Here is a 21,829-nt window from a genome sequence, read left to right on the forward strand (position 1 = left end):
GCCTTGCTATTTCACCCTTTCAGCTTGTTGAAATCCCAGTCACTCTTAAGCTCAGGATAAATTAATTCCTCCTCCATAAAGCCTTCCTCTGCCATTACCACTTGGGATCTGTCCTTCCCTCTTTAGGATGCTACCTGACTTTATACCGTAACCTAATCCAGGCTTGAAGGGCAGTAGTTTGTGTCATAGTCTGTTTCCCCTCCGACAATGAGGGTAGTGAGTCCAGTACATGTCTTTCCTCACAGCAACTGGCAAAACTCATAAATGATGGTTAAGCTTTTCCTCCACACCCATCACCAGGCATACTGTTTCCTCTAAGAAATGGTGAATGTGGCAGGTATTTCAGCTCCTGAACTGGAAAGAACATGGGATTTGGATTCATACAGACGTAGGTTTTAACTTTTGGCTGTGTCATGCACTAGCTATATAGCCTTGGGCAGGTTATTAAGCCTTTCTAAGTCTTGGTTTCCCATTTTTAAAATGAGGGTAATTCTTGTGTTACAGATTTGCTATGATTAGATGATGTGTGTCAAACACCCAGGAGTGTCTAGAATGCAACAGGTGCCAGTTAGTGCCAGCTCTTTTTCTTTTTTAATTCATTCACTTTGGAAAGCAGGATTGGATGGTGAGTGAAGGTCTCTGACAGGCTGTGGAGGAGATAGTCTAGAACACCTGGCTTTTGCAGTTTCACTCTAGAAGGACATTTAGGGATCACATAGAATCTTTTTTTCACTTTTTCTCTAAATTTCAGTTCAGTTCAGTTCAGTCGCTTAGTCATGTCCGACTCTTTGCGACCCCATGAATCGCAGCACGCCAGGCCTCCCTGTCCATCACGAACTCCCGGAGTTCACCCAGACTCACGTCCATCGAGTCAGTGATGCCATCCAGCCATCTCATCCTCTGTCATCCCCTTCTCCTGCCCCCAATCCCTCCCAGCATCAGAGTCTTTTCCAATGAGTCAACTCTTCGCATGAGGTGGCCAAAGTACTGGAGTTTCAGCTTTAGCATCATTGCTTCCAAAGAAATCCCAGGGCTGATCTCCTTCAGAATGGACTGGTTGGATCTTCTTGCAGTCCAAGGGACTCTCAAGAGTCTTCTCCAACACCACAGTTCAAAAGCATCAATTCTTCGGCACTCAGCCTTCTTCACAGTCCAACTCTCACATCCATACATGACCACAGGAAAAACCATAGCCTTGACTAGATGGACCTTTGTTGGCAAAGTAACGTCTCTGCTTTTGAATATGCTATCTAGGTTGATCATAACTTTCCTTCCAAGGAGTAAGCGTTATTAATTTCATGGCTGCAGTCACCATCTGCAGTGATTTTGGAGCCCAGAAAAATAAAGTCTGACACTGTGTCCACTGTTTCCCCATCTATTTCCCACGAAGTGATGGAATCAGATGCCATGATCTTCGTTTTCTGAATGTTGAGCTTTAAGCCAACTTTTTCACTCTCCTCTTTCACTTTCATCAAGAGCCTTTTTAGGTAGCCATAAACCTCACACTTGAGCCGATTAGTGAGGAGTAATGTATGACAATAAAATATTTTGGTGGGATCTGGTTAAAAAATGGGCAGAGGAGCTGAATAGACATTTTCCACAAAAGACATACAGGTGGCCAACAGGCACATGAACAGCGCTCAACGTCACTCATCATAGGGAAATGCAGATCAAAGCCATGAGTGAGTCATCACCTTAACTCTTGTTTAACATGGATATTATAAAAAAAAAAAAAACAAGAAATAAGAAGTCTTGGGTGAACCTCCAGTTATAAGGTAAAAGTCCTGGTATGTAATGTATAGCATCATGACTGTAATTAACAATGCCATATTGTTTATATTAAAGTTGCTAAGAGAGTAGATCTTAAAAGTTCTCATCACACACAAAAAATGGTGGTGTGTGTGTGTGTGTGCACTCAGTTGTGTCTGATTCTCTGATCCCATGGACTGTAGCCCACCAGGATCCTCTGTCCATGGAATTTTCCAGGCAACAATACTGGAGTGGGTTGCCTTTTCCTACTCCAGGAGCTCTTCCCGACCCAGGGACTGAACCTACATCTCTTGGGTCTCCTGCATTGGCAGGCAGATTCTTTACCACTGGGTCATGTGGGAAGCCCTGTTAATTTATTGTGGTGATCACTCTCTCTCTCTCTCTCTATATATACACACACACACACACACACACACACATACATGTATCAGTATGTTGTGTACCTAAAATTAATACAATGCTATATATGTGTCAATTATATCTCTATAAAGAAGTTAGGTAGGGCTTACCTGGTGGCTCAGTGGTAAAGAATCTGCCTGCCGATGCAGGAGACACAGGTTCGATCCCTGATGTGGGGAGATCCCACATGCCACAGAGCAACTAAGCATATGTGCTGCAACAAGAGAAACCACCGCAATGAGAAGCCTGCACATCACAACTAGAGAGTATGCTGTGTTCATGTCAGCCAAAATTAAATAAATAAAGTTATATAAAAAATAAGAGAACATCAAATACATGCCCTTTCTAGCTCAAGGCAGACAAGAAATTTTCTAAAAAAAAAAAAAAAGGAAGATGCTTAGATGGATAGCACTGAACACCTATAAAAGGTGATTTATTGCTATTTCAATAGAATATTTCATCCAGAAAATTTCTGGGTGTAGGATCTTTCTTATCCTGAGAAGTTCATCTTTGCACAGTAGCAGAAAGGTCCTTGATTAGCTAGCAGTCTTTCAGTTATAAGCAAGGGAAACCATAATCAAATTAGTTTAAAGGACAAGGGAAATTATTGGCCCATTTAACTTGCAAGCCTAGAGATAGATCTGGGATTCAGGTTCAGTTAGATCCAGGTGACCAATAGCTGTCAATAGAACTTTCTCTGATGCAATTTATTAGCTTTACTTCTTTTTTTCTCTTGACTGCATTCTTTTCTTTCTCATAATTGACATGTTTTTCCTTTTACTGTTTTCAGATCAGAAAGATGGGTGCTAGAGGCTCCCATCTGACTTCTTCCCATCAGTGTGATCACCAAGGCAAGGGACAGGCTCTCTTACTGGCTCAACCAGAGAAGTCTTGGTAAGAATCTAATTGTCTGACCTGTGTTGCATACCTAATCACGGTTAGAGATGGGGGATGGAAGGAAATTCTGACTGATGAGACTGCATTTCAAGCCCATGCTCACGTGATTGAGGGACGAGGAAGGAATGTCTTGTGATTGACAGCCTCCCACGTCCACTTAGACTATGAAAGGGTATCTCCAGAGGAAGAGATACCAGGCCAATAAATAAGATGATTTATTATACAGAACTTCTCAGTTTCCCTTTGCCCTGTTTTATTATTCTTTTTTTTTCCTCTAGAGGACTCTTTTCATTAAGTGTCTTCTTCACATGTGATACATTTTCTTCCACTGCTGTTTTCTACTTGGACTTTACCAATTACTTAATTAGAATGCAAGGACCTCTTAACCTTTCTCCAATATGTAAGTTCAAATGGTGAGCACTTAAGGGATTCTTTGGGAATGTCTCTGAAAGGAAATAATTGAATATGATAATATCGTCTGAACTGTTAGGATGATTAGTTGCTCATTTCCTAAGCATTTTCTCCAGGGTTGAAAAAGTATTTTGGGTAAAGCTTCAGCCTTTATACAGGTAGTGAGGGAGCCAAGCATTGCTACTCCTGGGGAGCTTGTGGCAGGTGCCATGATTTTAAGAATGTGGGCTTGTGTCTTGGAAACCTAGTAGGAGGACCAATAATGTATTTCTCCCATCTATAAAGTAAACCTGGTGAAACTCCAATAATATTTGTGTTATGGGTCAGATTTTTTGGTATATTTAAAAAATTAATCAGTTGCTAAGTCATGTCCGACTCTGTGACCCAGTGGATTGCAGCATGCCAGGCTTCCCTTTCATTTACCATCTCCCAGAGCGTGCTCAAATTCATGTCCATTGAGTTGGTGATGCTATCCAACCATCTCATCCTTTGTTGCCCCCTTTTAAAATTATTTTAAAAATAATTTTGTTTATTTATTTGTTTTTGGCTCTTCCAGGTCTTCCTTGCTGCCTAGGTTTTTCTCTAGTTGTGGTGAGTGGGGACCACTCTCCAGCTGTGGGGCACTGGCTTCTCACTTGGTGGCTTCTCTCGTTGTGGATCATGGGCTCTAGGGCACCCAGGCCCCAGAAGTTGTGGTGCATGAGCTCAGTAGTTTTGGTTCCTGGGTTCTGGAGCACAGGCTCAGTAGTCACGGTGCACAGGTTTGGTTGCTCTGCAGCATGTGAGATCTTACTGGACCAGGGATCAAACCCGTGTCTCCTGTGTTGGCAGGCGGATTCTTTCTCACTCAGCCACTCGCTTGGTATGTGTTGACAATGTGACTAGATATGCCCAATACTGCCCTGCCAGTTATCCCTGGCGATGGTTAGTTTTGTGTATCAATTTGACTAGGGCAAAAGATGCCCAGATTAAACATTATTTCTGGGTGTACATGTGAGGGTATTTTCGGATGAACATTTGAACTAGTGGATTCAGTAAAGCAGATTGCTCTCCCCAATGTGGGTGGATACCAACTAATCCATGGAGGACCTAAATAGAAAAAAAGGGCAGAGGAAGGAAGAATTAGCCCCTTTTTATGCTTCTTGTCTGCCTTCTTGAGTTAGCCTGCTGGTTCTGTTTCTCTGGAGAACCTTGAGTAGTTACTTACTCTGTGCACCCCACTCCCCTCCAACAACCCCACTTCATCCCTCAGAACAGCATAACTGTGTAAGTAAGTGTTAATTGCTCAGTCGTGCTCAACTCTTTGAGACCCCATGGACTGCAGCCCACCAGGATCCTGTGTCCATGAGATTTTCCAGGCAAGGATACTGGAGTGGGTTGCCATTTCCTTCTCCAGGGGATCTTCCCAACCCAGGGATTGAACCCGGGTCTCCTGCACTGCAGGTAGATTCTTTACCAACTGAACTACAAATAAGCAACTGGTATTTCCATGCAGAGTTCTCTAGAAAAGGATGGGTATTATTGCATGAGGTTGAGACCTAATAAGTTCTACATCTCTAACAAAAACAAAAATTTTGAGATTCTTATCACCCTCTAGTTGGGGATCATATTAACAGCTAGTTCATAGAGTGATTACAGGTTAATTTGTGAACAACTCTGATATCAATGAGTTTTTCTTCTTATCACCAGGGTATTATCATGCCCTCATTGAAAAACTAATATTTAAGATGGAATTAGACCTCTTTTACCACTTTCAAAGAAAAACAAAACACTCAATCGAAGGTTGCTCCAGATTTTCTGAATTCTTTCAGTGGCACGTGTTATCTTTTGGGGGAAGCTAATTCCATTTCCTCCGTCCTCCCTCCATTTTGTAATCTGAAGCTCTCAGGCTCCCTTTTCCTTGCTCAAAAATAGCAACTATCTTCTGTTGCATGAGTTATATTTCCTCAGTATTTATTTATTTGTTCTATCAAGTACCATTAGCTCTCTGAGGCAGATACATTGCTATCCCTATATTGTAGATGAGGATAGAACTTCCCTGGGCTTCCCAGGTAGCGCAGTGGTACAGAATCCACCTGCCAAGGCAGGAGACCTGGGTTTGATCCCTGGGTTGGGAAGATCCCCTGGAAGTGGAAATGGCAACCCACTCCAGTATTCCTGCCTGGGAAATCCCATGGACAGAGGATCCTGGCAGGCTATAGTCCATGGGGTCGCAAAAGAGTCAGACACCACTGAGCGAGCTGTTGAATGAAAGGAGCTCTAAGACTTCCCTGGCAGTCGAGTGGTTGAGACTCTGAGATTCCACTGCAGGAGACACAGGTTCTATCCCTGGTCCAGGAACTAAGATCCCACATACTGCAGCATGGCCCTCCTCCCTGCCCATGCAAAAAATGAGCAGACTGAGCCCAGAGAGTTTAGGAAACTTGCTGAAGGTGCCCAGTTTGTGTGACATGGCTGAAAGTGAGGGCAGGGTCTCTGCTGCCGAGAGTGGTTGTCCTTACCTGACCCCATGCTGTGGGGTGGGTTTGGTCAGCACTGCCAATTGGCTTGAGTTGCTTCTCTGTCCTGGATATTCTTTTTGAGGGTTTTGAGTTGAGTATGTCTGGCTGGCTTCAGTCTTCCAGAATCTTCCTCAGAAACTCTGGGAAATGGAGTCTGGCTTGCAGGAAAGAAGCACAGAGACAGCCTTTGAGATGTTTCCTCTCACAAAACAACACTTATTTGGGCCAATGAAATCATTTTTGGGAAACATGTTATCTATTAAGAAGTTATAGGTACAATCATTTAATTCATATTCTACATCCTGTGAAAGAGTGATTCCCAATCGTCCTTTTCTTTGTTTTTTCTTCTAGCCTCAAAAGTTGCTTTTTTTTATTTCTAAAGGAAAAATTTATTATGCATTTTCCTTCATTTAAAAAATATTTAACAACCGATTTGTGTGTCGCATGAAAGTTACACATTTCCTAAGATTCATTTGCTATTTTATTTTCTTTCATTCAAAAATATGTCAGTAATCTTTTTGTTAACATGAAGATAAAGGATTAGTAATGCAAGATGCAGTTTTCTTGTAACCTTCTTGAAAGCAGACTATAGTTTCTTATCTGGCTGCAACATTCATTTTCCTGAATTGAAAAAAAAAGCGACTTAAAATGAAATAAACCACATTTGATTCCTAAGAGCATTGCTAGCAGGGAAATGTACTGTGGAAGGCAGACTTGGTCAGATTCCAGAAAGCCCCTCTGCTCCCTAAGTGAGAGAGTTGACTGATTTTGCATTTTAAAGTGCAATTTTTAATGCAGTAAAGAATTGTGACTTGTCTTTTATTAATCACTAATCAGAAGATATATAATTCTATTCCCTGAAAGTTCCAGCTGCTAGAAAAAAATGAGGTGTAAATGTTCATAATTTTGGTTTCGAATTTCATTTTATTTATTGACTGCCTCTTCTGAGAAAGGGGCTAATAAGCAAGTTGCTGAGAGCCTTCAGAGAGGAAGGGGAGATGGTTCCATCCTTGATGGATGGTTTCTACCACCTGCCTTCACTCCTGATGGTGGTGGAGGCATATATCGTGGAGGAAGTAGAACATGCGTTGTCAACTCTAAGCGGCACTGATGAGGTACAAGCAGAGGGAACTGACAGGTCTCTGATGTGCTTTCATATGTGGTCTTAGCAAAAGCATTCCTCAACACACATGCACACCCTTGGTGAAGGTACATGGCAGGTGGGGTTCAAGCTATCTGAAATGTCACCTGAGTGCAGATTGGGATTCTTTTCCCCCAGAGTCTCTTAGATGAATTGATCAGGTTAAGGGGGTTCCTAAAGCTTGTGGTGACCCCTTACCTGTGCCGGTTCCAAAGTATGAATATCCAGCTTTGACAGAAACTTGTACATCACCATACAGTGTCCAGAGCAAACCAGGGTATCTGGCGGTATGTCTGCTAGGACTTTTCCCTCCAGGAGTGGAGATTCTGGACCCTGGAAGGGTGAGTCTCTGGGCAAAGAAGGGGAGTGGAGAGGATGTGAGGGACATGCCTTCTCCCTGTGGTGTACATTGCTCTCTCTTTTTTTGCAAACCTGGTTTTGATGAAAGTGTTTTTTAAATGTTTCTTTGAAATGAACCAGAAATTGTCTGGAAGGCAGCTCTGTTAGGCTAGAAAGAGCTCTAAATGTTGATCTATTTGGGGTAGGAAATGGCTGAAATATGAATAACACCAGTGAGAAGGATCAGAGCAATGAGATCCGGGAGAGGTTAAAACTAGTGTGTCTTTGAAAGAATATTTCCAAAAGGTAGTGCCTACCTCCAGGGTGGGTATTTGATAAATAATCATTGGATTAAATGGAATTCAGTTTTGACTCCTAGAGGTGGTTGGGCCCCTGGGGGAGCTCCAGGCAAGGGCTGTTCTGTGCATAAATTTTGCATCATGTTTATGAGTTCATGAAGCCTCAGCACCTGAGGAGGCAGTGACTTTGCTTTGTGTCTGAATCATGAGCAACTCCTTTGCACACGTGTTACCTCTACCAGACTGGGGTTCCCAGGTATCATCTGGCTTGTTCCCTGTGCCCGGCAACTCGCAGCCCAGAACCTAGGACATGCTCATTAATGAATTCTGCGGCCAGCATAGGTTCCATCTTTGAGAATTGGAATTAGAACAAGTAGAGAGGAAGAGAAATCTGGGGGCCAGAAGGGGGTCTGGCTGGGAGGGAGCAGGGGGCTGACTCTATACACCTGTCCATAGAGTTGTGGGTCTGAAACACTTCACAGTCAGTGAGGTCACTGCAGTCAGCAGGCAAGTTCATTTGAGATGCTGAGAGGTGGCACAGTGGGACAAGGGATGTTTTCCAAGGTTTTCTGTGCCGCCCCCCGCCCCCCGCCATGCTGTTCCCAGTCTCCTTCATTCCCATTTGCCCCGCTTTTCTCCAAGTGAGCTTTCTCCCCATCCAGCACAGTTTGCCACTTACACTGAAGGAAGACACAAAAATACAGACTAAGCCCTAAAGAAAACTGAATATACACTTCACCGTAAACTGGTGTTTTTCAACTGCATCGGGTCCAGTAGGCTCCCTTTTCCTTTAATTCAACCTTTCTATTGCCAAAAATTTCAAACATTTTCAACAATTGAGAGAATAGTAAAATGAGCCTGATGTACCTGTCATTAGCTCCAACAATTATTGATCCATCATGTGTCTTGTTTCATCCCTACCTGATTCATTCCACCATCCTGATTATTTCAAAGCAAACCATAGCATTTTATCTGCAAATGCTTCTGTATACAATCTTCTAGAATAAAAGAGCCTTGTTAGAAAACATAACCCCAATACAATTATTACATCTAAAGATAATTAATGATAATTCCCTAATCACTGTGTTCATATTTCCCTGATGAACTTACACATTTCTAACAATTGGAAGTCCCTTTAATCACTGCTACTTTGCAAAGTCCCCCTTATTTTCCTGAAACGAAAAAAGACACACATAACCTACCTATATAAACACAAAACCAACCAAACAAAAAACAAACCTGATATACCCTTTCTGAATATAAAGGAGAAATAAAATGCAACCAACTTAAAACATATATTTCTTTTTTAAAAAATAAATTTATTTATTTTAATTGGAGGCTAAGTACTTTACAATATTGTGTTGGTTTTGCCATACATTGACTTGAATCTGCCATGGGTGTATATGTGTTCCCCATCCTGAACCACCCCCCCTCCCCAACCTCCCTCCCCATCCCATCCCTCTGGGTCATCCCAGTGCACTAGCCCTGAGCACCCTATATCATGCATCGAACCTGGACTGGTGATCTGTTTCACATATGATAATATACATGTTTCAATGCCATTCTCCCAAATCATCCCACCCTTGCCCTCTTCCACAGAGTCCAAAAGACTGTCTATACATCTGTGTCTCTTTTGCTATCTCGCATACAGGGTTATCATTACCATCTTTCTAAATTCCATATATATGTGTTAGTATACTGTATTGGTGTTTTTCTTTCTGGCTTCTCTCTGTATAATCAGCTCCAGTTTCATCCACCTCATTAGAACTGATTCAAATGTATTCTTTTTAATAGCTGAGTAATACTCCATTGTGTATATGTACCACAGCTTTCTTATCCATTCATCTGCTGATGGACATCTAGGTTGCTTCCATGTCCTGGCTATTATAGACAGTGCTACGATGAACACTGGGGTACACGTGTCTCTTTCAATTCTGGTTTTCCTCAGTGTGTATGCCCAGCAGTGGAATTGCTGGGTCGTATGGCAGTTCTATTTCCATTTTTTTAAGGAATCTCCACACTGTTCTCCATAGTGGCTGTACTAGTTTGCATCCCCACCAACAGTGTTAAGAGGGCTCCCTTTTCTCCACACCCTCTCCAGCATTTATTGCTTGTAGGCTTTTGGATCGCAGCCATTCTGACTGGTGTGAAATGGTACCTCATTGTGGTTTTGATTTGCATTTCTCTGATAATGAGTGATGTTGAGTATCTTTTCATGTGTTTGTTAGCCATCTGTATGTCTTCTTTGGAGAAATGTCTGTTTAGTTCTTTGGCCCATTTTTTGATTGGGTCGTTTATTTTTCTGGAATTGAGCTGCAGGAGTTGCTTGTATATTTTTGAGATTAGTTCTTTGTCAGTTGCCTCATTTGCTATTATTTTCTCCCATTCTGAAGGCTGTCTTTTCACCTTGCTTATAGTTTCCTTTGTTGTGCAGAAGCTTTTAATTTTAATTAGGTCCCATTTGTTTATTTTTGCTTTTATTTCCAATGTTCTGGGAGCTGGGTCATAGAGGATCCTGCTGTGATTTATGTCGGAGAGTGTTTTGCCTGTGTTCTCTTCTAGGAGTTTTATAGTTTCTGGTCTAACGTTTAGATCTTTAATCCATTTTGAGTTTATTTTTGTGTATGGTGTTAGAAAGTGTTCTTGTTTCATTCTTTTACAAGTGGTTGACCAGTTTTCCCAGCACCACTTGTTTAAAGAGATTGTCTTTTTTCCATTGTATATTCTTGCCTCCTTTTTTAAAGATAAGGTGTCCATAGGTGCGTGGGTTTATCTCTGGGCTTTCTATTTTGTTCCACAAAACATATATTTCAGTGTTTAAATACTTGGACACTACTACACTAGAGGATATCATGCGGTTTTATGCTTGAACTTGAACTGTGAAAGTGACAGTTTTGAATATAGACTGATACTGGGGTTTCATGTGTTGACAATTAGTGTAAATAGTGCTGCCATTAGTGACAGACTTTTTTTAAATTAACTCTCAAAAAAATTTCTGACAAAACAGGTTACAGCCTTCCCTTAATTTACAACATTGTTTCTATACCTAAAAATTCAGCGTATAATCAAAGTGTGCAAAAGTCACCTTATTTATAAGTAAAATGAAATTAGGCTCTAGGTATAACTCTGGGAGTTGGTGATGGACAGGGAGGCCTGGCGTGCTGCTATTCATGGGGTCGCGAATAGTCGGACACGACTGAGTGACTGATCTGATCTGATAGATAATTATGTATCCCTGGTGGCTCAGACTATGGTAAAGAATCTTCTTGCAATTCAAGAGACATAGGTTCAAATTCTGGGTCAGGAAGATCTCCTGGAGAAGAGAATGGCTACTCACTCCAGTATTCTTGCCCGGAGAATTCCATGGACAGAGGAGCCTGACAGGCTATAGTCCATGGGGCTACAAACAGTTGGACATGACTGAGTGACTAAGGCTTTCAGATAATTATAGGTAATACTTTCAGATAATTAGATAGATAATTATAAACTGTTTTTATTTTATTTATTAAAAAATTTCATTTATATTTTATTAATGTTATTATTTACTTTAAAACACATTATTGAGGTATGATTGACATATAAAAAGTTGAATATATTTAATGTATATACAACTGATGAGTTTGGACATAAGTGGATTTCTCTAAAATCATCACTGCAATCTGTGCCATAAACATATCTACCACCCCTAAAAGTTTCTTCCTATCATATAAACAATTTATGAAATAGATATGAATGCCTGGAGAAACAGTCAGAAGTCACATGGGACATAGAACATTTTTTATTGGTGGGACCTCCCGTGCATTCGTGAGATGACTGTTATTCTTGCCTCCTCTTCTCTGACTTCTATAGCTATTTATTTATTTTTTATTTTTTTTTAATTTTATTTTATTTTTAAACTTTACATAATTGTATTAGTTTTGCCAAATATCAAAATGAATCCGCCACAGGTATACATGTGTTCCCCATCCTGAACCCTCCTCCCTCCTCCCTCCCCATACCATCCCTCTGGGTCGTCCCAGTGCACTAGCCCCAAGCATCCAGTATCGTGCATCAAACCTGGACTGGCATCTCATTTCATACATGATATTTTACATGTTTCAATGCCATTCTCCCAAATCTTCCCACCCTCTCCCATAGAGTCCAGATTCAACACAGCTCAATTCAATGTATGTTCCTTAATTGAATCCTGGGTGGAACTAAAAACTAATTATAAAGAATATTATTGTGATATCTGGGGACTCTTGACTAACAAATGATTATAATAGTTATATAATAACTATTATATATAATAACTATTATATATAATAACAAATTATTATATATAATACTAACTATTGTAATAGATAATAGTATTAATGATAAATTTCTCAATCATCTAGATAATTATTGTTTTATTCTTAGCATTCTTTCAGAGATTTGAAAACTTTGAAAAGAAGATGTTTTGGGGGAGCTGCCCTCACAAATTTTCAAAATTTCCATGAGGGCAGTGACTATTGAGAACTAGTACCCTAAGTGAAAGATCCAGATGTATGGTGATATAGATGGGGAAGAAAAAAAGGATTAGAAATGGGAGTGAGGTTCTTTCCCATGCACTGCCTTGGGGTGGGTGCAGAGGGGGTACCTAGAGATGTCTTTAAATGTAGGCTTCCAAGAATAATGAGATGTAATCTGTTATCCTCTGGGACTTTGGAAGTGGTACCCTTGCTAATATTCCACAGGCCACAAATGGGAGTAGCTTTCCACTGGGAGAGCCTCAGAAAGTCCCCCTATCCCTCAAAGTACAGAAATGACTGATCAAAGGAGAAGAGCTCATGCTGATGGATACAAGCAGATGGATGAGGATGGCTGTGGCCTAGAGGCCTCCTCCATGCCTCCCCAACCCCTCCCATCCTGGGCTCTTGTGCTGTCTCTGGAACTTGGCTGCAACCCTGAATGGAAAGGGAATACAGAAGGGGAGGCGGAATGGAGAACAAGGAACACACATCATTTGATTGAACTAAGCTTAAAATGTCTGAGTGATCAGCAATGTGACTAAATTGTTTGCTGCTGTGTCAAATGGAAGTGGGGGTTCAGACTGAGTGGAGATGTAGAAAAGGAAGTTGTGCTTCTCTTGGTAACTTGAATCTGTTAAAATAGTAAAGTATCAGAAGTGTCCCTGGACCTGAGTTATTCACTTTCTGAATCTGATGGGGTGCTCTGTATTTTATTTCATGTTTTTCAGTGTCATTGTTTCAATTCTCAGAGAAGTGGAGAAGTCAGGGGCACCACTGTGTATATATTGTTATAATAATAGAATGTATCAGAAAGAAGACGAGGCAGTAGACAGGATTGTGCAAACACAGAAGTACCATTTTGATGGAGGCAGGGCACTGCTGGGGAGAAGTCACGTCTGAAATTGTGAGGATAGGAAAGTAACAGAACTTTTTCCCAGTTGTCAAATTAAGAAGCGAGGAGGAAGACAATTTGTTCACATAGTTAAAAAAAATCAGTTTGAGAAGAAAATCATATTCCTAAATTAGGTGAATGAAGAATATGTGGGCCCCTCTGAAAGAAAACTGGTGCCTTCAGCTGTTCCCCTTTGTTTAATTAGGGGATGTGGGAGGCACCAGCAGGGGCAGATGGCCGAGATCCTATCGCGGCAGCCCCAGGAATTAGGAACATTAATTTTAAAGGAGGATTAAAGCACAGAAGAACATTTTTAAAACATCATGCATTTTCATAAGCATCTAGGCATGCTGTCTGGCTAGCTGTTTATATGATGGGTCTTTGGGACAGAACCCGTGACAGAAGCAAGGGGAGTCTACGTGGCGGGGAAACATCAATATTTGTCTTGCTAAAGAACCAGGAGGGGTTCTTCTCTTTTCTCAATTTTGGTTGCTTGGCCCATGGAATGGAGGAAGAGGCTGGCATCAATCCAGCTTGGTGGATCACAGTGTCTCTGGGGATTGAGGCCTCTCTTGAGACACCATGGCTTCTGGGAGGGAGTTCTAGGCATGTAGGAGCAGCGAGGCAGTCTGTCCATTCTGAACCAGCCTTCTACAATATCTCACTGCCCTGCACATGAGATATCAAGTCAGTCTGGTGTTGCAGGCTTCAGGCTGGTGAATGTGTAGCCCTGGGGATACGCAGAGACCTTCCACATGGCACAAGGGCATGGGATAGCTTAGATGCTCAGACTGCACAGGTCTTCTTTCCTAATATTTATGTCTGGGGGTGTGCCTGTGGTCTGCAGATTCTCCTTTCTCTCTCCCCTCCTGCTCTCACTTAGAAAACATCTGCACACCTCGCTCCTGACCCCTCCCTCTTGACCATGGTGCTTTGTCTCATGATGGATAAACATCCGGGTGTAACAACAAAAGGCACAGCCTTGAGAAAGTGACTGGCTCTGATGATGGGTGGAAAATCCTCTCATTACTTGGCTGGTTTCTGACTCTTCACTTTCATCAGAATTGATGTATGGCCCCTTGTCCTTGACTTGTGCCTCCTTTATTACCAGGGTAGCATAATTATTATGTCTAGGAGAGCATTAATGGTGTCGGAAATCAAGGTGTGGCTCATTGTCAATGGCTTCTTGTAATGCCTTCAGTTAGGTTTCTGTCATGAAGTGGTTTTATTGCCCGACATTTTCAAGTAAGAAAGCTCCAAAGAGAAGACTTAGAGAATGGTGACCGTGTCTTGAAAGAAACTCCCAAAGACAATAGTGGAACATCATAAGAAATGTTTCTTCTTCAATGTTCTTGATGGCATAAGATGATTCTGGGTAGAAAATTGTGGTCATTACATCTCAGTTGAAAATTGATTCATAAGAGCTGGGACTCAAAATGTGAAGATGTAGTAGTACCATAGCCAACTTATTTCATTTATATTACCCTTTTTATGAATGCTTAAGCATGGTATATAATTACAATCTATGTCTAAAGTCTATAAAGGTCTTCTAATAAATCTGAAAATTAATCCATTGTGATAAGAAAGTTTTGCATCATGGTTTAATTCGCAGGATATTTCCCCCCTCTAGGTAAGTAAAAGAATGTATCTTAAAATCAATAATGTATTAGAGTCAGAGATACAGTATGTTTAATGATTATATATAATAATGTGTAATATATTTCAGTTCAGTTCAGTTCAGTCACTCAGTCATGTCCGAGTCTTTGTGACCCCGTGAACCACAGCACACCAGGCCTCCCTGTCCATATCACCAACTCACGGAGTCCACCCAAACCCATGTCCGTTGAGTTGGTGATGCCATCCAACCATCTCATCCTCTATCGTCCCCTTCTCCTTCTGCCCTCAATCTTTCCCAGCATCAGGGTCTTTTCAAAGGAGTCAACTCTTTGTATCAGGTGGCCAAAGTATTGGAGTTTCAGCTTCAACATCAGTCCTACCAATGAAAACCCAGTACTGATCTCCATTAGGATGGATTGGTTGGATCTCCTTGCAGTCCAAGGGACTCTCAAGAGTCTTCTCCAACACCACAGTACAAAAGCATCAATTCTTTGGTGCTCAGTTTTCTTTATAGTCCAACTCTCACATACATACACAGGCAGAGGCTTCCCTGGTGGCTCAGACAGTAAAGTGTCTGCCTGCAATGCAGGAGACCCAGGTTCGATCCCTGGGTTGGGAAGATCCCCTAGAGAAGGAAATGGCACCCCACTCCAGCACTCTTTCCTGGAAAATCCAATGGACGGAGGAGCCTGATAGGCTACAGTCCATGGAGTTGCAAAGAGTCAGACACAACTGAGCGACTTCACTTTCACTTTCACATCCATACATGACCACTGGAAAAACCATAGCCTAGACTAGACAGACCTTTGTTGGCAAAGTAATGTCTCTGCTTTTCAATATGGCGTCTAGGTTGGTCATAACTTTCCTTCGAAGGAATAAGCGTCTTTTAATTTCATGGCTGCAATCACCATTTGCAGTGATTTTGGAGCCCAAAAAAATAAAGTCTGACACTGTTTCCCCATCTATTTGCCATGAAGTGATGGGACCGGATGCCATGATCTTCGTTTTCTGAATGTTGAGCTTTAAGCCAACTTTTTCACTCTCCTCTTTCACTTTCATCAAGAGGCTCTTTAGTTCCTTTTCACTTTCTGCCATAAGGGTGGTGTCGTCTGCATATCTGAGGTTATTGATATTTCTCCTGGCAATCTTGACTCCAGCTTGTGCTTCTTCCAGTCCAGCGTTTCTCATGATGTACTCTGCATAGAAGTTAAATAAGCAGGGTGACAATATACAGCCTTGATGTACTCCTTTTCCTATTTGGAACCAGTCTGTTGTTCCATGTCCAGTTCTAACTGTTGCTTCCTGATCTGCATACAGGTTTCTCAAGAGGCAGGTTGGGTGGTCTGGTATTCCCATCTCTTTCAGAATTTTCCACAGTTTATTGTGATCCACACAGTCAAAGGCTTTGGCATAGTCAATAAAGCAGAAATAGATGTTTTTCTGGAACTCTCTTGCTTTTTCCATGATCCAGAGGATGTTGGCAATTTGATCTCTGGTTCCTCTGCCTTTTCTAAAACCAGCTTGAACATCTGGAAGTTCATGGTTCACATATTGCTGAAGCCTGGCTTGGAGAATTTTGAGCATTACTTTACTAGCATGTGAGATGAGTGCAATTGTGCGGTAGTTTGAGCATTCTTTGGCGTTGCCTTTCTTTGGGATTGGAATGAAAACTGACCTTTTCCAGTCCTGTGGCCACTGCTGAGTTTTCCAAATTTTCTGGCATATTGAGTGCAGCAATTTCTCAGCATCATCTTTTAGGATTTGGAATAGCTCAACTGGAATTCCATCACCTCCACTAGCTTGTTCAAATAACTGTTTAATAATAATTGTAATGATAATGTAGCTCAGAAGAAAAAATGTTAACACACAACCGTATGGGGATAGAAAAACCATCTCTCTCTGTGTATACACAATGTAGTGATAGTACTTTTCACAGTGTCTGACACATGTCCCTGTATTTCCTTGGAAAATTTAAAATATCCACATGCGTTTGTTGTAGCAACCTGGGGTATCCCAGCACACGGTTTGGGAACCACAACTATAGGATGGATTTATGATCTTGTCTACTGATTTAATGAAGTTCAGGCTCTCTGTTTTCTGTGAGGTGGTTAGGACTCTGGCATCAGCTGAGGATGAAAAGGTCATGAAACTGGACAAAGAAGAGGCCAAAAATAGTCCAAGGGAGACCTGGGACTTGAAAAGAGAGTTTCTCTGGGACAAATAGCCATTTGTGTGTTTAATTTTGTCTTTGTGTGTGTACACGCATGTGTGTGTGCACGCGCGTGTGTGTGTATCTAATATTGAGAGGCCTGTTAGCCTGACTGGCTGCTAAGGATTTTAACTTTGTCACATGCAATATTTTTCTTCTAATGTAGTCTGAGAAAGCAAAGACTGTGCCTTTTTCACAATTACATAGGGCACCAAAAATTATGTATAATTTTATATCATGCCCAACACAGTGCCTGGACTTGAGAAAGTACCTAATAAATATTTATTGATCTACAAATAATAAATTAATCAGTGGAAAAAAGAAAAACATATTGTATCTAGTACTAAATTTAATTCTTTGTACTTTATTGAAGAAAAGTGGTTAAACATAGTGGTATGTTTTCTTAGGACAGATGCTTATCTACATCAGCATGGGTATCAAACCTGCTGTGCAGGTCTGGTTTAAGAAGAGTGCTAAGCTCTGCAGGGCGGAGAAGGCGATGGCACCCCACTCCAGTACTCTTGCCTGGAAAATCCCATGGACGGAGGAGCCTGGTAGGCTGCAGTCCATGGGGTCGCGAAGAGTCAGACACGACTGAGCGACTTCACTTTCACTTTTCACTTTCATTCATTGGAGAAGGAAATGGCAACCCACTCCAGTGTTCTTGCCTGGAGAATCCCAGGGACGGGGGAGCCTGTTGGGCTGCCGTCTATGGGGTCGCACAGAGTTGGACGCGACTGAAGCGACTTAGCAGTAGCAGCAGCAAGCTCTGCAGGGAGGGAATGAGGCCAGCCAGTATACCTGTCCATCATGGAGATAAATACTGGGCCATGGTGGTCCCACATCTAACAATCCTAGTTTTCAAATTTTACTTTACCTTTGCCTACAAAGTAAGAAAACCCTGGTCTTGTGAAGAGAAAATAAAACTCTCTTTTATATATGCAAAATCTACTCTCTATCTTAATGAAGAGGCTTTGTTTTACTTGTTTGGAAATTAAAACTGAAAGTTTGCAGTTGTGAATTCTCTAAGGCCATTAGAAGTTCTGAGTTCCTGGAGTTGTCTGTTTCTGTGAACCCTTGGGTATATAGCTTGAGCTTTATCTAGCTGTGTCTTGGGTCCCCCTTTGCTCCATCCACCATCAGACCTTTTCCGCTGGGCCTTCCAGTCATCACATGTTTGCTGTTTACCCCTGGATTCTGCAGTTCAAGATGGGAAAGAGGTGGCTGCAGGCACCAGAGATGAAAAACGGAAGCCTTGGACAAATGCTGCAACATAAAACAACGAGACTTCACTAAAGGGAAAGGAAAGGCCGTGGCGAAGTAAAAATGATGAAGAGGTGTTTTTAGCAACAACTGGTGACCCTGATGCTTATTTCAAAGTCAGTTATTTTGAATGGTTTAAGGCGTTAACCTTGGCCCAGACCAACTGCCTTTTAGCCACGGAGCCTGAAGATGTCCAAAGTGAATTATGCAGAAGGCCATTTAGGCTGAGCCTATTGGCATTCTGAATCGGATGCCATTTTTAAATTTTATTTTCTCAGGGTCACCGCATGTGTGTTTGTTTGCAAAAGCAGTTTAGGCCCTGGAATTGCAAGCTGTTCTGTTAAGACCAGGGCTGCACCGCTATCTCCTATCTTTGTTCCTCACCTCATTTTGAAGGATTGTTACTCGTGTGTAAGTACAATGGGATTATTTATTCATTGTGTCTGTCCACTCTTTTCTGTGTCACAAAAGGAGAAATAGCCTGCACTGCGACTTAAGAGCTTCTGACCGCTCCAAAGTCATGACATTTCCTTTGCTTTTTGATGGCTGGCTTTGAACAGCCGGTGAAGCTGGGTGACAAACTCTGTTGGCTCCAGGAGGGAGATGACTTGTCGTTGTTGTGAAAAAGCATATTTAGTCACTTTTAAAAAGCAAATTGCAGACTTAATAGAGCCACACAGTCTTCTTTGGAGATGGCTACAAGGTGGATTGTCTTGATAAAACATTTGAAGCCAGAAATCCATCAAGCGTCAGAGTATAAGCCCTGACCTGAACCCAAGCACACAACATTCTCACCAAACTTCAGTCATTTTTTTTTAAAATAGAGAAAGGATAACTGTCCGGTACCTTTCATTTTTGTCTTCTTTGCAATTCTTCCAGTCCCAAATCAAATGAAAGTGTCTGATGATGAACTATTTCGAGTCTATCGGAGACCATATGCGTGGGTATCTGTAGGCTCAGCTTTTTGGCTTTTCTGCAGAAGCTGTGACTGTGCACTTGAAGCTGAGTATTTAGCAGGCTTTTGATGGCCAAGGGCAAATCTCTAGGTAAACAGAACAAATGCCTTCTCAGCATCACCCACTCCCAAGCCCCTGCATCATTATGAGGCTTGCTATCACAGCTTAGGTGATATTGACAGAGCAGCCCCAAGTCCTGTCGATTTCCTCCTGGGAGCTCACCTGTCCTTGAGGTAGCTGCCACCAGGTGAGGTCTTTAGGTTTGATGGCACTTTGCCAGATGTAACTGAGAGTGAGTGAGAGTGAATTGTTACTTCTATGTTTTCTATTAAAGTAATAGCTATACTAAGCAATAATACAAACGGTCAACAATGTTTTAATTACTAAGCCGTCTCCCAAACCCGTTTCAGTCTCAGGTTGCTGAGACTTTGGACTCTTGAAGCACAAATTCAGAGGACTATGTTGAGAAAGCAAAAGAGCTAAGATTTCAAAAGGGATTTTATTTAAAAAATGAAACATGTACCTTGCAGAATGGTTGTGTTCTGTTGTGAGCAATGGACTGAACAAGGCGGAGAGAAGCCTTAGTTTGGGAGGGAGTGACTGGAGCAGGCCCCTGCTTGTCCTGGCCCCTGTTTTCCTGGCCCTGAGTCTAGGCCCTGGGAAAGGCTGTGATTGATGCATTTGTCTTTCTTTTCCCCCTTCTTTCTTTCCTTCCTGGAAAATAAAAATACAGGAAAATAGAAATATCAATGTAAGATCAATACTTGAATACTTACTATGCAGAATTAACTTATATCCATGCTTAGTCCTTTTCACCTTAGGCTTTTAAAATCATTTAAAAGAAACACAACCTTACAGATAAAAATGAAGTACCCTTGGTTTCCCCTCTTCCGTACCATTGGTGTTCTTCTTTCCTCAGAAAAGGAAAGCTTATGACCTTAGTTCCCTCCACATCCCCATTAAAAGCCTACAGTGTTGTTGCTGCTGCTGCTGCTACTAAGTCGCTTCAGTTGTGTCTGACTCTGTGCGACCCCGTAGATGGCAGCCCACTAGGCTCCTCTGTCCCTGGGATTCTCCAGGCAAGAATACTGGAGTGGGTTGCCGTTTCCTTCTCCAATGCATGAAAGTGAAAAGTGAAAGTGAAATCGCTCAGTCATGCCCGACTCTTAGCAACCCCATGGACTGCAGCCTACCAGGCTCCTCCGCCCATGGGATTTTCCAGGCAAGAGTACTGGATTGGGTTGAACAATTCTGATGGTATCTCCATGTTCATAGTACTTTCATGGCTTTTTCACTCAATGTTTTATTTTCCAAATCTTTCTATGTTGAGATGTGTGTGTGTGTGTATGTGTGTGTTGACTCATTAAAATATCTGCAAGTATTTAATTGAATGAATATATAAAACTCTCCCCTTGATATGGTCAAATACAACAGATATGATGTCAGTCATCTTGAAAAGATGTCTTTCCTCCTCCAAGAAGAACTGTTGTCTCCTGCACTGACAGTTATCCTAAGACTTCCTTTTGCCTTTCTTGTATTGGGTTTGTACTTTTCTACCTTCCTCTTTCTTGGTTTACACCTTTGTTTTTGCAGTGACCCTGTTATAGTAGGTCCCTGAAAACTAATGCATCAGAGAGAAACTTTTTGAGAACTTGAATATCTTAAAATGCCTTATTTTACCTTCACTTAAAATACTTTTGTTGAATGTGTAATTTTAGGTTGAAATAATTGTCCTTAAGAAAAATTTTAGAGGCATTGCTCCACTGTCTTTTACCTTTCAAAAGGTTATCCTTGTAATTATTGTCTGACACCTCTGGTTATTGCTTTTCTTCTTTGGGAGTTTGAAGGGTCTTCTGGTGTTTTGAAGTTTCAAGATGGCATGTCCTGATAGGGGTTAATTGCCTCCCCCTCCCCACTCCCCCGGCCCCTCAATGTTCTGGGCAGTAACTGGACCCATTCAGTCTGAAAATACAGACTCTTTTGTTCTGGGAAATTTCTTGAATTATTTCTCTAATACTTTCGTCCTACGCTTTTATAGTTTCTTTTTTTTCAAAGTTTTCTGTTTAGGATTTTGTCCTTCTTTAAGAGATAGTCTTTTAATTTTATTTTTAACCTTCAAAGTGAAGTGTTTCATTTTTTGCTATCTTTTTAACTTCCAAGTATCTTAAAAAAAATCTTCCTTTTCTTTCTGTTTAAAATGGTATCTTGTTATTTGTTCATGGATTTACAATATTTTAGGTCTGAAATGATGCTACCATTTTTAAAGTTTTCATTCTTCTCACCTGAAGACTGTTCCTTCAAATTGCCTTGTTAGCTCCTATCTTTCAATCAGAGGATCAGAGGACTTCTTCAGATATCTGGGGATCCTTGTTTGTTCCCTTGTATTTGAGCAGGACACTAAGCCCGCCTGGGACATGAAGCTAACTGGAGGCTTCATGTAGGCAGCTCCAGTGGTGCCATTTCATTCAGAAACTCCCCATGTAATTTTCTTTAGACCTTTAGATCTTTTTCTCAAGATTTTCCTCTAGAAAAGGCTTTTCATGCTCTTGATTGGAATGTACATATCTGCCTGTCAGAATTTTAGGAACCAAGTAGAGAAAAAAAATGCTGGGAGTGTCAAACTTCAGAATTAAACCTTTTAC

The sequence above is a fragment of the Bos grunniens genome, chromosome 1 (genome assembly GCF_055505025.1).
Source record: "Bos grunniens cultivar Pamir isolate PY7600 chromosome 1, Bosgru_T2T1.0, whole genome shotgun sequence".
NCBI classification, from domain to species: domain Eukaryota; kingdom Metazoa; phylum Chordata; class Mammalia; order Artiodactyla; family Bovidae; genus Bos; species Bos grunniens.